This window comes from Leucopleurus acutus (genome assembly GCF_964270905.1).
Source record: "Leucopleurus acutus genome assembly, chromosome: 19".
NCBI lineage: Eukaryota > Metazoa > Chordata > Mammalia > Artiodactyla > Delphinidae > Leucopleurus > Leucopleurus acutus.
This window is the reverse complement of record NC_139161.1, coordinates 15,753,159-15,769,299: the sequence shown is the minus strand read 5'-3', so window position 1 is coordinate 15,769,299 and position 16,141 is coordinate 15,753,159.

Sequence of the window (16,141 nt, the reverse complement as noted above, 5' to 3'; positions counted from 1 at the left end):
GTTAACCTTGCCATCATTTAACCTTTATTCTTTATTGTATCTTACATTACAGCTGATGGAAAAATATATAAGAATAGATTGCTAAAAGGTGTGAAAGCCCTCAAAGGTGAGTGAAAAGCATGGTGAAAGAGCAAGTAAAAGATAAAATCCATAGCATTTTCTTTTAAATATTCCAAGTTTGCTTCCTGCCAATTTATTGATCCATTGTTATGACTCCTAACCTATCATCCTTCTTTGGGTACATTGGCCTTTAGAATATAAGTTAAGGACTTCCCTGGTGGCGCAGTGATTAAGAATCACCTGCTGATGCAGGGGACACAAGTTCAATCCCTGGTCCGGGAAGATCCCACGTGCCATGGAGCGACTAAGCTGTGCGCCACAACTACTGAGCCTGTGCTCTAGAGCCCACGAGGCACAACTACTGAAGCCCACGTGCCACCGCTGCTGAACCCCGTGGGCCTGGAGCCCATGCTCCGCAACAGCAGAAGCCACTGCATGAGAAGCCCGCACACTGCAACAAAGAGTAGCCTGCATGCAGCAACAAAGACCCAACGCAGCCAAAAATTAATTAATTAATTTTTAAAAATCAATTAGAATATAAGTTAAAGTATATGACCATAGGAAGTTTCTAACACTGTTTTCTGGCTAGAACTGTATAAATTGGTGGTTATTTTAATCATGAATCATTAGAGTTACCTATTCCTGTCTAATGACCTCTCATGGAAAACTGAAACAGAGTCTCCTGGATAGACATTAAGGAAGATATCCTATTTTCACTTTCTATACTAATTCTATGTAGACAATTATATTTTTAATTTTAATTAGAAAAAAATATTTTAAAACACAAAATACTATAAGAAACTTATCTGATTCTACCACTTACAAAAACTGATATAAAGAAGTAAAAGTCAAGTCATGAGGATGTGATGTACAGCATGGTGAATATGGTGAATAATACCTTATTTTATATTTAAAAGCTGCTAAGAAGGTAGATCTTAAAAGTTCTCACCACAACAAAAAAAACGTGTAACTATGTGTGGTGATGGAGGTTAACTGTGTGTGGTGATCATTTTGCAATATATACAAATAATGAATAATTACATTGTACACCTGAAATTAATGTTATATGTCAATTATATCTCAATTTTTTAAAAAAGTGAAAGTCCCCTACTTCCCACTGATCTAATCCCCCCCATAAAGATAAATACTGTTTACTGTTTACCTTTGTCTCAATGGTTATATTTCTCCATTTTTTCCTACTTTCAATAGACAAATTAGATCTAGGGACATATATATATGTTATAGTTTCTTTGTGCCCTTGTGCTTTAACCCTCCAGTGGGGGTTTTTGATGCATGATCATGATTAGCATCTTTCACTCTTAAGCATCAGTACTCTTGTTCTTCTTTTTTTTTTTTTTTTCCAGTACTCTTGTTCTTATTCCATGCCCTTCTTTCCTAAGGACCAAGGGTCAAAATCAAAAAACTGGACTCCTTTGTGGAAAACATGGGAATTAGACTCAAGGATGAGGAATTTGAGGAACTAATGACCCAACTGTCAGCTGATGGTGAGTGTCACAGACATCATTATGCTCTTCAGAGAAACATTAAGCCCTTCTATTGGAACTGCTGAAAGCAGCCTTTTTAGTAGCATAATGAAGTAAATGTAAATAGAAAGACTTAATCCTGACTCATGAAGAAATATTATCTCCAAAAACACTTTTAAAAAATTATGTTGGAAAAAAAAAAAAAGATATGTTGGTGGACTTCCCTGGTGGTCCAGCAGTTAAGACTCTGTGCTCCCAATGCAGCGGGCCTGGGTTTGATCCCTGGTGAGGGAACTAGATCCCACATGCTGCAACTAAGAGTTCACATGCCGCAACTAAGAGTTTGCATGCCACAACTAAAGATCCTGCATGCCACAACGAAGATCCCGCATGTGGCAATGAAGATCCCCCATGGCAACTGGCTCCTGATGCAGCCAATTTTTTTTTCATGAATATATGAAGATTTATTTTGTGATAAAAGTAGCAATTTATACAAGTGGGAAAAGAATGAACTAGTCAAAAATAGTGTTGAAATGAGTGTCTATGTGCAAAACCTTAAGTCAGATTTATAAGTCATACCGTACACTAAAATAAGGTTAACTCTTTCTTTTTTACATTGGAAAATTTTTTTTCTTTTTTTTTATACAGCAGGTTCTTATTAGTCATCAATTTTATACACATCGTGTATACATGTCAACCCCAATCGCCCAATTCATCACACCACCACCACCACCCCCCGCAGCTTTCCCCCTTAATGCAGCCAAATTAATTAATTAATTATTTTTAAAGTAATTTTTTAAAAAAAGATATGTTGGGAATGTCGCTTTCAGGACTCAGCCATGCCTGGGAATACCATACACTTAAGGAGCTAAAATAAAAATGAATTTTTAAAAAAAATTTCATTCATAAGGGAGCATTTCATAAGGGAACATGTTAATAAGGGAACATTTAAGAAAGTCAAAAATCAGATGATGCACTAGGAGAGAATGGTTGCAAGATCCCTAAGGTAGAAAAAGCCCTCATACATTGATTAAAACATACTGACAGTAGAAAAATAGGCAAATATACAGATAGATCATTCATGAAAAAGGAAATGTAAATGCCCAATAACATATGAAAAGATATTTAACCTCACCAATAATCATGAAAATACAAAATAAAACAAGATACAGAAATATTTTCAGTTCTCAGACAGGCAAAAATTAACAGGACTGACAACACTTAGTTCTGGTGAGAGTAAGGGGAAAGGAACTTACTGGTACATTTTGGGTGAGAGTTGCCATTGCTCTTGGAAAAATCATTTGGCAGTATTTTTGGGGAAAAAAAAAATCTTCCCTATTCCCTGGTGAATCTAGCCTACATGCTTCATCTGTAGTATATAGTATTTCTTTATGCTGAGGCCTGGTCCCTATTCCATCACTAACTTGCCAACAATTTAACCCTACTGAATCTAAGTGTCTTCACATGAAAAATAGGGAGTTGAATTAAATGATTCTCTATGGTCACTTCTTGCCCTGAAGTTAATATAGATAATACACATAAAGGTCTTAATGCAGTGTTTAGAATACTCAGTAAATGTTAGTCATGATGACAGTGGTAGTGGTGAAGATGATGGGGAAGATGGAGAAAATGTTGAAGAACAAAGGAAAAAGAAAAGGAAATTCTATGATCTAGGAATCAATTTTGCCTGTTATAAAAATGTAAGTCCTAGTAGAATAAATACTTATTACTAATTATGACCTTTATATAAATAAATGAGGTAAAATACAACTTAGAATATTTTACAAGAAATAGCACTGGGCTCACTGGGTTCCTCCTCCACTTCTCCTGTCCTTATTCTTGGCAAGTTCAATACCTTCCATACAGATCAGAGGCTTTTGACTTTACTGTGCCATAGACCCCTTAGACAGTCTGATGAATTGGACCACGTCTGAATATAATATTGAATATTTTTATATGCATAAAATAAAATACATAAGATTACTGAGAAGCTAATTATATTAAAATATAATTTATCAAAACATTAAAGATATAAATTATTAGTACTTATTAATACATTTAACAAGTTCTAGTATCAGGTCTAATAATTATTGTCATTTTAAAGTAGTGATGAGCATAAGCAACTTCTCAATACATTGAAATGAAATGAAAATGTTAGTGATTTATATTAGTAACAACCTCACAGATTCTCCTAGTACTACTATGGTTTGTGGACTACATGAATAATTGAAGAAAATGCTAAAGTTAAGTTAGTGATTAGTGAAAATAAAGATGTATTTTTTTAACAAGTTCTAGTATCAGGTCTAATAATTATTTAATACATTTAACAAGTTCTAGTATCAGGTCTAATAATTATTGTCATTTTAAAGTAGTGATGAGCATAAGCAACTTCTCAATACATTGAAATGAAATGAAAATGTTAGTGATTTATATTAGTAACAACGTCACAGATTCTCCTAGTACTACTATGGTTTGTGGACTACATGAATAATTGAAGAAAATGCTAAAGTTAAGTTAGTGATTAGTGAAAATAAAGATGTATTTTTTTCCATTTGAGCTCAAGGACTCCCTGTATTTATAAATCTATAGATACAGGGTCCATGGACCCTAGATTAAGAACTCCTGATATAGGTCACCCATCCAACATCCTGACCTCCTGCTCCTTGACCTCTTTAACTTCAGTCATCTTTTCCTCCCCTCCCTTAACTACCACTCACATGGTGATGACCTAAACCTTGTCCTCGCCTAATACTTGATCACCCCCAAAATCTTTATTTCATATAACCACTCTCTGCCCTTTATCCTTCCAGTTCATTTACTATGCAGACTTTTCTTCCATAACACAATGTAGGAATGCCTGGAAATCTCCCATTCTGTAAAATTGCCCACCAAAGTAACTGAGCTTATGGGGAAAACTGGGGAAGCCCACTCAAAATCTATGCCACTTTGTAACCAGAGCACTAACAAAAGCAGAAATTGATACTGTGAGGAAGTTGGAAAAGCCCAAATAACCAGCTCAGAATGGCTGGAAGCCATTTAGAAATGCACACATACACACAACCCAAAAAGGAGTTGAAATGCTGACATGCAGCTGAAATAATGTAGATGGAAGTAGAATTCTGAGCGAGTGAACCTGATTCCCCCTCATGCATTGTACGCACTTATTGTTTAATTTTATTAAAATAGAGCTGAGAGGGCCCCTGCTATAGCCAACCCAGGATTTTTTCTTTTCCTGCTGAGGTTTATAATTCTAATTCTCTTACTTAGGAAAAATTATTTATGAACCAATACAACTTCCACATTATTGTGACATTATTTCACTCACTGATTGAATATGATGAATCGGTGCTATTAAACATAGGCTGTAGCAGAACAGAATATAGAACTCCAACTCTCCAGCCACAAGGAGACCTTCAATGTCTTTAACTCAACCATTGTTTCATTATTCAACAACTCCTCCCCGTATGTCCTCACTTCCTTCCTTAAATTAGATTCAATACTTCAACATCATATAACCTTACAAACTCTCAAAACTCCTACCAGACTTGCTTGGCAAAAACCCAGCCATCACCTTACTCTAGGCTTGCCCCTGAACGGCTTTAACATTGCTGAAGAAAATCACAAAACTACACTAATAGAACTCACTTCCACATAATAGCCACGAATATCAAGTCAGCCCTTAATGTGGCCAAAGTGCCTACTACCTTTTCCAAATAAATTCACTTTCTCACTCTCAGAGACAATTTCACACCTTCTCTCTTCAAATTTTGAGGGGGAGGGTGGGGAGAAGAGACTAGGTTTCATTTCTTCTTTCCCTCATATCCCACATTCAAATCTAGGCTTTACTTGAAAAATAGGTCCCGAATCCATCCATTATCACCATCTCCACTGCTGTACCCATAGCCCTAGCCACCATCATCTCTTTCCTGGGCCACTGAAACAGTCTACTATCTAGTCCTCATTCCTCCAATTTCCCCATCTTGCATACACCAGCCAGAGTGATCTTTTGAAAGCCGAAATCAAGTCAAGTTACTCCCTTCTTCAAGACCTCCAGTGACATTCCATTGCAACCAGAATAATATCCAAACTTTATCATCATGGCCTACAAGACCCTGCATAATTTGGCCCCTTTCACACTGGCCTTTTCTCCATCTCTCAGCCACGTCAAATTCATTCCCATTTTAGGCCTATCACACATACTATTTTTCTACTTGGAATGTTCTTCTCTCCGTTCTTTACATGGCTCTTGTCATCATTCAGACCTCAACCCAAATAGAGCCACTTCAGAGAGGCCTTCCCTCAGCTCCCTGTCTAAAGAATTCCCACCCACCTATTACTCTTTATTATATTGCCCTATTTCATCTTTGATAGCATCTTAACAATACCTCAGAACAACAGTACCTTTTTGCTCATTTGTTTACATGCTCGTTGTCTGTTTCCCTCTACCAGACTGTACACTCCTTAATAGCAAGAACACTGCCAGCATGTTTACTTTTGTATCCCCAAAGCCTAGCAAAGTGCCAGGCACATAGAAGGTACTCCTAAGTATTTGTTGATTAATTACTAAATAAAAATACTCAGGGTCAGGTTTATTTTTCCTGTCTCCCTACACTTACCTGTAACCAATCACTTCTTAATTTAATCTTATTCTAGTAGTCTATAAAAGGAAAGAAAAAAGGAAGATACAGGAATGATTCATTACAGATTGAAAGCTTTGTTTCTAAGATAATACTGTTATCTCTAAGGATAAGATCATAAAATTCTAAGAAAAATTAGAAAAAAATTAGTGAATTCTTACGGTCTTCATAATTTCAGAACTTTATGTGTCCTAAATTTTGTGAGTCTCAGTAATATTTGCTTATCTGATTCTGAGGTTTATTCCCCTTTCCTTACAGGTGATAATACAGTTGGTCTGAATGATTTGATGGATGCTCTCAGTTATATCAAGGGTGAGTTGCGAGCTATGATGAAAAGATGTTATAAATAGCATCTTAATATTTTGCAATTGGTGGAGAAAAATATATCCCCTTATAAATGTTTAAATTCTTTCATATATGTTCCAGTTTTGTGGATGCTACTGAAATTGGGTAAACAGTAATTAATCTGTACTTATATATCAATACCCATAATATTCTCTGACGTTTTCCCCAAAAGAATTCTTCAACATAGTTACAGATCTCAGGAGCCACAGAACTATTCATTTTCCCCATTAACCCCAATCCTAGAAATTTATCCTCTGGAAATAATTTAATTGAATAAAAGAAAAAAATCTCTTCCTAAAGACCTTCAGGGAAATTTGAAACAGTCTAAATATCTAACAGTATGGGAATACCACGTAAATCATGGTAAGTCAGGCTTATGGGATATCATCTGTTGAAATGTTAACTGTAAAAATTATGTAGCAACTTGGAAGCAAGTTTATGAAGTAATTATATTAGGCTGGAAAAGCAGAATACAAAATTGTATGTATATTAGATTTCTGCATTATGAAAGTACAGCTTTCATAATGGAAAGCTGGTATATGAAAACCTAAAAATGTTTTTTGTGATAGGGTGGTGGAATTATATTTTTCCCACTTTATAATAATCTTAAATGTTGTTATATTTTACAATGAATGAGGAAAAATTACTTCTGACTGTGTTGAGATGAATGAAATTCTTGGAATGCATAGTGCTCAGAGAAGCAAACTAGGCAAACATTTTTTAAAAATAAATAAAAATAAAATTTCAAAAACTGGTCTATAGAAAAAACTGAATTTTCCAGTGGGGTAGGAGGAAGAGAAAAAAATAAAGCCAAATACCTATATGTAGCTTAATTTGCTATGGGTTGCAATAACCCACCAGTGAATTATTTTTTTTGTAGCCACTTTCTGATTTTCTGAACCAGAATTTGAAACAGAGGATTTTTTTCTGATCCTCCTGTTAATTCTAGGTATACATGGGTAATGTTATATATAAGCACAAATAGTGTTTTTCATCCTTTGTAGACAGTTATATAATATTTCTGCAATTTATTTCTCACCTTTTCTAAGGAGAGGTGATTGATATCCAGGACTTAGACAACCTTCTAGCAAATGAGGGGGTTGAGCTCACAGAAGAAGAAATGAAACTAATGCCTCATTTGACATTCAATGGTGAGTTTTTTGTTAAATTCTGTTGTCTTCCTAGAAGTTACCTTTGTTATCTTGTATATAAGCTTCTCAGAAATGATCCTTATCTTTCTTGTGTCACCTAGAACAATGCTTCTCAAACTTGAATGTGCGTATAAATCACCTGGGCATCTTGTTAAAATGCAGATTATGATTCAGGTCTGGAGTAGAGCCTAAGAAATTCTGCATTTCTAACAAGCTTCCAGATGGTGGCAATGCTGCTGGTCCAAGGTCCACACTTTGCCTATCTAAGACCTAAAAGATGAAGAAATGATATATTAAGATTGTGCCTGGCCTTTCATTTCTTAAGTCACAAGTACAACCAATATATTATGTGCCTGAGGGCATGATTCCATCCCCAAAATAAGAAGGAAAAATATTAGAGTAATTAAAATTAGCAAATAAAAATGAGTATTAGGGAGAGACACACAGGGAAAGCAGAAGGAGTTAGGGATTGATTGATTGATTTGTTTGTTTATTGAGATTTTTATTATTGCTTATTGAGTCTAGTTACATGACTTATCTGCTGGCTCTTCTGTTATATAACTACTTTAGATTAGACTTGTCTTTTTACTTCTATTACCCTCTTTGTTGTTCTGATACAAAAAAGATGATCTAGGAGCATTTGGGGATTATCAATTCTTACTATAATGATGTTTCTAGAAAGCTTCTGTACAGCTCTGGCCTTGAAAGAAAAGATTGTATATTGATTTATTCAAACAACAAATATTTATTGATCACTGAATATGTCCAGGAACTATACTAAGGGATGAAGAAGGGAATACATACTTGACTTTCTCTGCTAAACCCAACAGAAAGTAGGAAATAAAACACAACCATTATGTTCTCAATCATGATTTTAATAAATTTGAACCTATTCATTGCAAACATCTCCATTTTCTGTTTTCTCCAGTTAATCATTTCTTCTTATTCAGGAAGATATACTATGTCCCTCTCCTCTCTTCAGTTGAAGAGGTTCTTTTCACCCTTCCAAATCCATTCCTCTTGACCTGATCATCTCCCACTTTTTTTTTTTTTTTTTTTTTTTTGCGGTATGCGGGCCTCTCACTGTTGTGGCCTCTCCCGTTGCGGAGCACAGGCTCCAGACGCGCAGGCCCAGCGGCCATGGCTCACGGGCCCAGCCGCTCTGCGGCATGTGGGATCTTCCCGGACCAGGGCACCAACCCGTGTCCCCTGCATCGGCAGGCGGACTCTCAACCACTGCGCCACCAGGGAAGCCCCAAGGTATAGTTGATTTACAATATTATATTAGTTTCAAGTGCACAGCACGGTGATTCAAATTTTTTATAGATTATACTACATTTATAGTTATTATAAAGTATTGGCTATATTCCGTTTGCTGTATAATGTATCCTTATTTATTTTATACATAGTAGTTTGTACCTCTTAATCCCCTACACAGACATGCCATCTTGTAAGTCTTTTTATTCTCTGTACCTGCAGTTAGTAGGTGTCTGCTGAAGCAATGAAGGGATGCGTGTATCCATTCACTTAACAATCATAGTCTACTGTGTGCCAAGTATTACTGTACATGCTTGGGACAAAGCTCACTACTCTCATAGAGCTTACTTTCTAGTGAAGAGATATACACAATAAACAAATAATAGTATGACAGAGATTACAGAGAAAATAAAGCAAAGAAAATGGGTATAGGGGATACTGTAGGTAGAGGAAGTTAATCAAGAAAAGACTCACTGATAAAGGGCATTTAAGCAAAAAGCTAAGGAGACCAGGGAGCAGAAATCTGGAGCAAGAGCACTCCACGCAGAGGGAAGAGCAAGTGCAAAAGCCCTTATACAAGAGCATGCTCATAATATTTGAGAAAGAGTACAGAGGCCACTGTGGCTGAACAGAGTGAGCAAAGGCAATGTAGGAAGACATAAGGTCATAGAGGTAGGGGACGGGACCACCACATTGAGCTACATAAGCTATGCACTGTACAATTCCAGGATTGTGCAATGAGATGTTCCTTTTGGGGGAAGGGGGTGGTGCAGGTGTGGGGAGTAGCTGATCATATAAACCCTGAAGGCTATTGTAAAGATTGGGTTTTTTTCCTGAGTAACACAGGAAAATGAGGATTTGAACAGAGATAGGACATGATCTGACTTAAGTTTTTAAAGGACTGTCCTGGTTCCTGTGTAGAAGAGACTTGGCAGGGGTGAATACAGCAAGAGCAGAAGCAGGGAGACCAGTTAGGAGGTCTTTGCAGTAACCCAGAGCAGGAAGTAGAGGTGGAGGTGGTGAGAGTGGTTGAGTTACATATATATTTTGAAGATGGAATCAACAGTACTTCCTGATAGATATCCCAGGGCCGAGAACATAATAGGCACTAAAAATGTACTTATGAAATGGATGAATTGGATTAGGTGTAGAACACAAAAGAAGAGGATTGAAGCATATTCCAAGCATTTTGGCTTCAACAGAGGATGGAGCATAGGCCTGGAAAGATGCAATTATCATTTCCTGAGATGAACAGATGAATGAATAAGAGACTGGCTAAATGCTATTATATTTGTTGAACTAGTGAAGAAACTAAATGAAATCCATATGGATTCAAATATTATATAAAGAGGAGATATTAAAAATCCGAGTAGTTAGTGATCTGCAGAACATGGGTTAAGCAATCTATTATTATAACTTGCTATTAAGTTGATGCTAGGAAAATTTTCTGACATTCTGGATAGACTCTCAAGAAAAAATCAATGAGGATGAGCAAGTGATTGCCACATATTTCTCTACCTTTTCCTATTATTGCCTCTATATGTGATTTTGTAAGCCCTCTCACATCCTTGCTTTCCCTGACTTGGTTGGGTGGTATGGGAATAAGGGGTTTTTGCTGTACATTTACATAGTTGCTGCTCCAAAAACCATCCATGTTGGTGTACACTAAATTTAAAAATTATAACCAGTTGGTTTGCATGCATAATAACTTAAATGGTATTGTGTAAAGAGGAGTAAGACGCCTTTTTCAAATTTATTTATTTATTATTTATTTATTTATTTTTGACTGCACCAGGTCTTACTGCAGCACATGGGATCTTCGTTGTGGCATGCGGACTTCTTAGTTGCAGCATGTGGACTTCTTAGTTGAAGCATGTGGACTCTTCGTTGTGGCATGCAGACTCTTAGCTGCAGCATGCATGCAGGATCTCATTCCCCGACCAGGGATTGAACTCAGGCCCCCTGCATTGGGAGCATGGAGTCTTACCCACTAGACCACCAGGGAAGTCCCAGGAGTAAGCCTTCTAATTTCTGCAAATATCTCCATTATTAATTAGACTAGTCAGGAGGGAGCAAGAGAGGAAGTGGGGCTCATCAGGATTAGGCCAACCCAGAGAATTTTGCCTACCCAGGTTACCAGACTTGAAGTGGGTGATGGAGTTTGAGAAAAGCCTAAGAGGAGGGAGAAGTGGTGAAGCACAAAAATCTCTGCCCCAAAAGGAAGGAGCATCTTGCCTTTCCCTAGTCATTCATTGACTACCTATGTTCAATGGACAGAGCCAATGTTGGGAAAATAGAATATTAAGCTTCTCACCTCAAGGTACTTACACACTTAGTGAAAGCAAAAGAGCCAGGGAGAGAAGTGAAGGGCATCTGCCTGTAAAGCCTGATTCGCCTACAGGGGCAGCATCTCTAAGAGGGAGGTAGCTACTTTTTTTCCCCCTGAAAAATCCAGTTCCCATTGCTCTGGTAACTGAAGTAACTGGTGAGATTCTCTTCTCCTTAAGTCTCATGTATCTTTTTTTAAATTAATTAATTTATTTATTTATTTTTAGCTGTGTTGGGTCTTCGTTTCTGTGCGAGGGCTTTCTCCAGTTGCGGTGAGCGGGGGCCACTCTTCATCGCGGTGCACGGGCCTCTCACTGTCGTGGCCTCTTCTGTTGCGGAGCGCAGGCTCAGTAGTTGTGGCTCACGGGCTTAGTTGCTCTGCGGCATGTGGGATCTTCCCACACCAGGGCTCGAACCCGTGTCCCCTGCATTGGCAGGCAGATTCTCAACCACTGCGCCACCAGGGAAGCCCAGGCTCATATATCTTTAACTATACAGGATGAATTAGGCATTACCCTGAAATGTTAGGTTTTCAGAGGCCACAAATTATAAATCACATTGAGACATAACCTTTTCCCATAAAACCCCTTTCTCCTTTGGTGAACAGTACTGCATAGGAAGAAGCCTAATACTAGATGTTCTCCCTCATCTAATAGTCACTTCCTTTTTATTCTTCGTAAAATCAGCAGGGAATATGAGCCTAGGCGATTCTTAGATTGATATGGTTGAATTAATTTCTATAGAAAACAGCTATATTTATGCAACATCCCTACTTAAATATCTTCAGAATTCCCCAATGCTAATGCTAAAGTCTAGACTCCCTTAGCTTAACAATCAAGATGTATATGTATACACAAAAACCATGTTAAGGGCTTCCCTGGTGGTGCAGTGGTTGAGAATCTGCCTGCCAATGCAGGGGACACGGGTTTGAGCCCTGGCCGGGGAAGATCCCACATGCCGCCGAGCAGCTAAGCCCATGCGCCACAACTACTGAGCCTGAGCTCTAGAGCCCGCAAGCCACAACTACTGAGCCCACATGCCACAACTACTGAAGCCTGCGCACCTAGAGCCCATGCTCTGCAACAAGAGAAGCCACGACAACGAGAAGCCCACGCACCACAACAAAGAGTAGCCCCCGCTCACTGCAACTAGAGAGAGCCCGCGTGCAGCAACAAAGACCCAACACAGCCAATAAATAAATAAATAAATAAGTTTATTAAAATAAAACATGTTAAATGAGTGACATGCTGGGTATAAGAGACTAGAAAAAATGAGGGAGACTGTGGCAATCAGGAAACCTTGGGTTCCAGTTAAAAGGGTGACAGTTTTTCTGCTCCTGCCAATTATTGCTAGATAGGAATGGGGGCCATGTGTTCTCTGATCTTTGGGCTTTTCAGAAGTCATAAACTGATAACTTTTAAATTACCCATGTTTTCATTTATGAAATTCAAAAAAATTTTAATGTTATTTAAGCCAAATAAAACTTGTATGGAGATCAAATTTGCAATCTCTGTTCTAATAACCAACCCTAGCCCAAATACCTAATCATTTTTGCTCCCATTATCTCACTTCATGCAGTCTTGAACAGTTCCTTGTCTCCTAAGCTCCCATGATTACTCTACGTGCTTTTGCTCTTCTTTCACTCTAGACTACTCTTCCCTAGGAGCTACATGCTACGTGTTAAAATTCTACTTCTCCCTACACACAAAACCTAAAACTATTAGAAGAAAACATAGGAGAAAAGCTTCATGACATTGGGTTTGGCAATGATTTCTTGGAAATGACACCAAAAGCATAGACAACAAAACACAATCAACAGAGTGAAAAGGCAACTTACAGAAAGAAAACATTTGCAAATCACATGTCTAATAAGGGATTAATATCCAGAATATATAAAGAACTCCCATAACTCAATAACAACAACAACAAGTGATAAAAGACTTGACTTGGGCAATAGACTTGAATAGACATGTTTCTACAGTAGATATACAGTAACCAACAAGCTTATAAAAAGACACTCAAAATCACTAATCATTAGGAAAACGCAAGTCAAAACCACAATGATATATCACCTCATACCCATCAGGGTGGCTACTATCAAACAGAAAACAACAAGTATTGGTAAGGATGTGGAGAAATTAGAACTCCTATGCACTGTTGGTTGGAATGTAAAATGGTGGCCACTATGGAAAACAATATTTCTTCAAAACATTAAAAATAGAATTACCATGTGATCCAGCAATTCCACTTCTGATGTATATTCAAAAGATTGAAAGCAGGGTCTTGAAGAGATATTTGTACACCAATGTGTCACAACAACATTATTTATGATAGCCAAAAGGTGGAAGCAACCCAAGTGTCCATCAACAGATAAATAAGTGCTTTATCTTATTATCTTAAAATGTGGTACATATAATGCAATGTTATTCATCCTTAAAAAGGAAGGAAATTCTGATACATGATACAACATGGATGAACCTGGAGGATACTATGCTAGGTGAAATATGCAAGTCACAAATACTGTATGATTCTACTTATATGAGGTTCCTAGAGTAGTCAGATTCATAGAAACAGAAAGTAGAATGGTGGTCATTAACTTCATTTTAAGTCTTGGTAGCCCCTAACATAGTAGGCCCTAATTAAATATTTGTGTAATTTGTAAATTAAACCTTCCCTTTCTTTCCTCTGTATCCCTAGCCAGAATGAAAGGTAATATAACAAGTTTGGACAGACTAAGGAAAAGTTAAATTATGCACATAATAAATAAATCCCCCAGAGCAGGAATAGAAAATCTCTAGAATTGCAGCTAACAAGTGAAGCCTGAAACAACTTGGGGGGCTCAAGCTAAGCCTTTGCTGCCAGAGGTATCTGTGCTTAGCCATCATGAAGACTAGAGACACTCCTAGCTTCTGTGCTTAGATGATTTAAATACCGTGAGACCTGTCAGATCTTGAAAATTTCTGATTAAAACAATCATAATACTTTCCTTAATTGCTCTTTTAAAATCACTCTTTTCGATAACACTATAGACTAAAACCTGTGAGAGTTTGATTTTTCCCTCTTTCTGGATGTAAACAATGAAATGGTTCCTAATCAGCATTCAACCAAGGGAACTGGGTAAAATTTTTTACTTCAACAACTTTCAATTCACCAATGTTTAACATGAAAATATATTAATACAGAATTTTTTTAAAAACCTCCCCTTCCCCAAAATCCAATCAGTGTCAAAATATTCTGATTCTGTAACTCATACCCACACATACCCTGAGGGTGCCGAATGAACCACATTGAAATCACAGTTGCTCTAAAGCTGGAAGGAGCTTGTGGGTCATTCTTACCTGGACCTGAGCCTGAGAAGTGAATGAGGTCACAGTTGTGTGATGGAACAAACCCTTTATGGATTCTTGATCTGACTGAAGCCCAGAAGTTGTAAAGTAACACCACCTAGAAGTAGGTAAATATCCAGATTTTGTAGGAATCTACAAGGAGACCTTTTTTTTTTTTAATCTATCATCTCAGTGAGAGATTGAAGGTAGTTTTTTTAAAGTAATGATTATTTTAAGCCATGAGGATGATTTCACAGCACCTTTCAACTGCCTACATTGTCAAGCCTCTCCGGAGTTCCGAGCTCTGTGATAGGTTTCCAGATTTTGAGCACATGTAATTGAGTTGTTTAGAAGCAACAGTTTTCCAGAGTCTGAGGTAAAGACTTAGGAAAATTGACTGAACTCTAACCAAACATTCAGAGACTTTTTCTTCATGGTCTAATAGTGTATGATTGTCTGCTGTTCCTAAGTCAGCAACCCAGTTTTCTTGTCAGTGAACTACCTAATACACTCTATATATTAAAAAGATAATTAGAGGACTTCCCTGGTGGCACAGTGGTTAAGAACTTGCCTGCCAGTGCAGGAGACATGGGTTCGAGCCCTGGGCCGGGAAGATCCCACATGCTGCAGAGCAGCTAAGCCTGTGTGCCACAACTACTGAGCCTGCGCTCTAGAGCCCGCGAGCCACAACTACTGAGCCCATGCGCCACAACTGCTTAAGCCCATGTGCTTAGAGCCCGTGCTCTGCAGCAAGAGAAGCCACCGCAATGAGAAGCCCATTCACCGCAACAAAAGTAGCCCCTGCTCACCGCAACTAGAGAAAGCCTGCGACCCCAATGCAGCCAAAAATAAATAAATATAAATAAATAAATTTATATTAAAAAAGATAATTAGATAAGACCAACAATAAAAGAGAGAAGCCCTACCAACCCAGCTTCTGGTCCATAGGTTCTGATTCTTAAACTATGCAGACGTAGAAAGGAAGGACTAGGGAGTCCTTTGTGGTTAATAGTCCATTCAGGGAGATCTAAGGTAGCAAAACAGCATTATATCCCACCCCTATTCTTAGTTTTTAAAAAGACCAGTGGGTTCATAAGAACTGATAGGGCAGGGGTGGACCTCCCAGAAGGAAACCCTGGGAAAATCTACTTACTACCCAGCAGCTATCCAAGATATAAACAATTAGGTAAATATTTTGCAAATGCTATAACATTTTATTCTCTGTCAATTATGAGATGAAAAGCACATTTTAAAAATAAATTTTGTCTTTAAATAACTTTTTCTACATATTTGCAGAATGCTCTACCATTTATTTTTATATAGGATCAGAATGATACTATTCGCAGGAGGAGCAATGGCAAGAAGTTTCGCTTAGAGATCTTGGGATAGTAAAGGGACCCATCCACTTGGCCTTCCAACTTTGCACATGCCTCTAACTTGCATTTGCACATATTTCCATTCCATGAGGCCCTGGACTTCAAACTCCAGGTCTCGAGCTGGGAAAGTTGTAAAAGAATATAAACAAATTAATCTGTGATTTGATCCTTAACTGT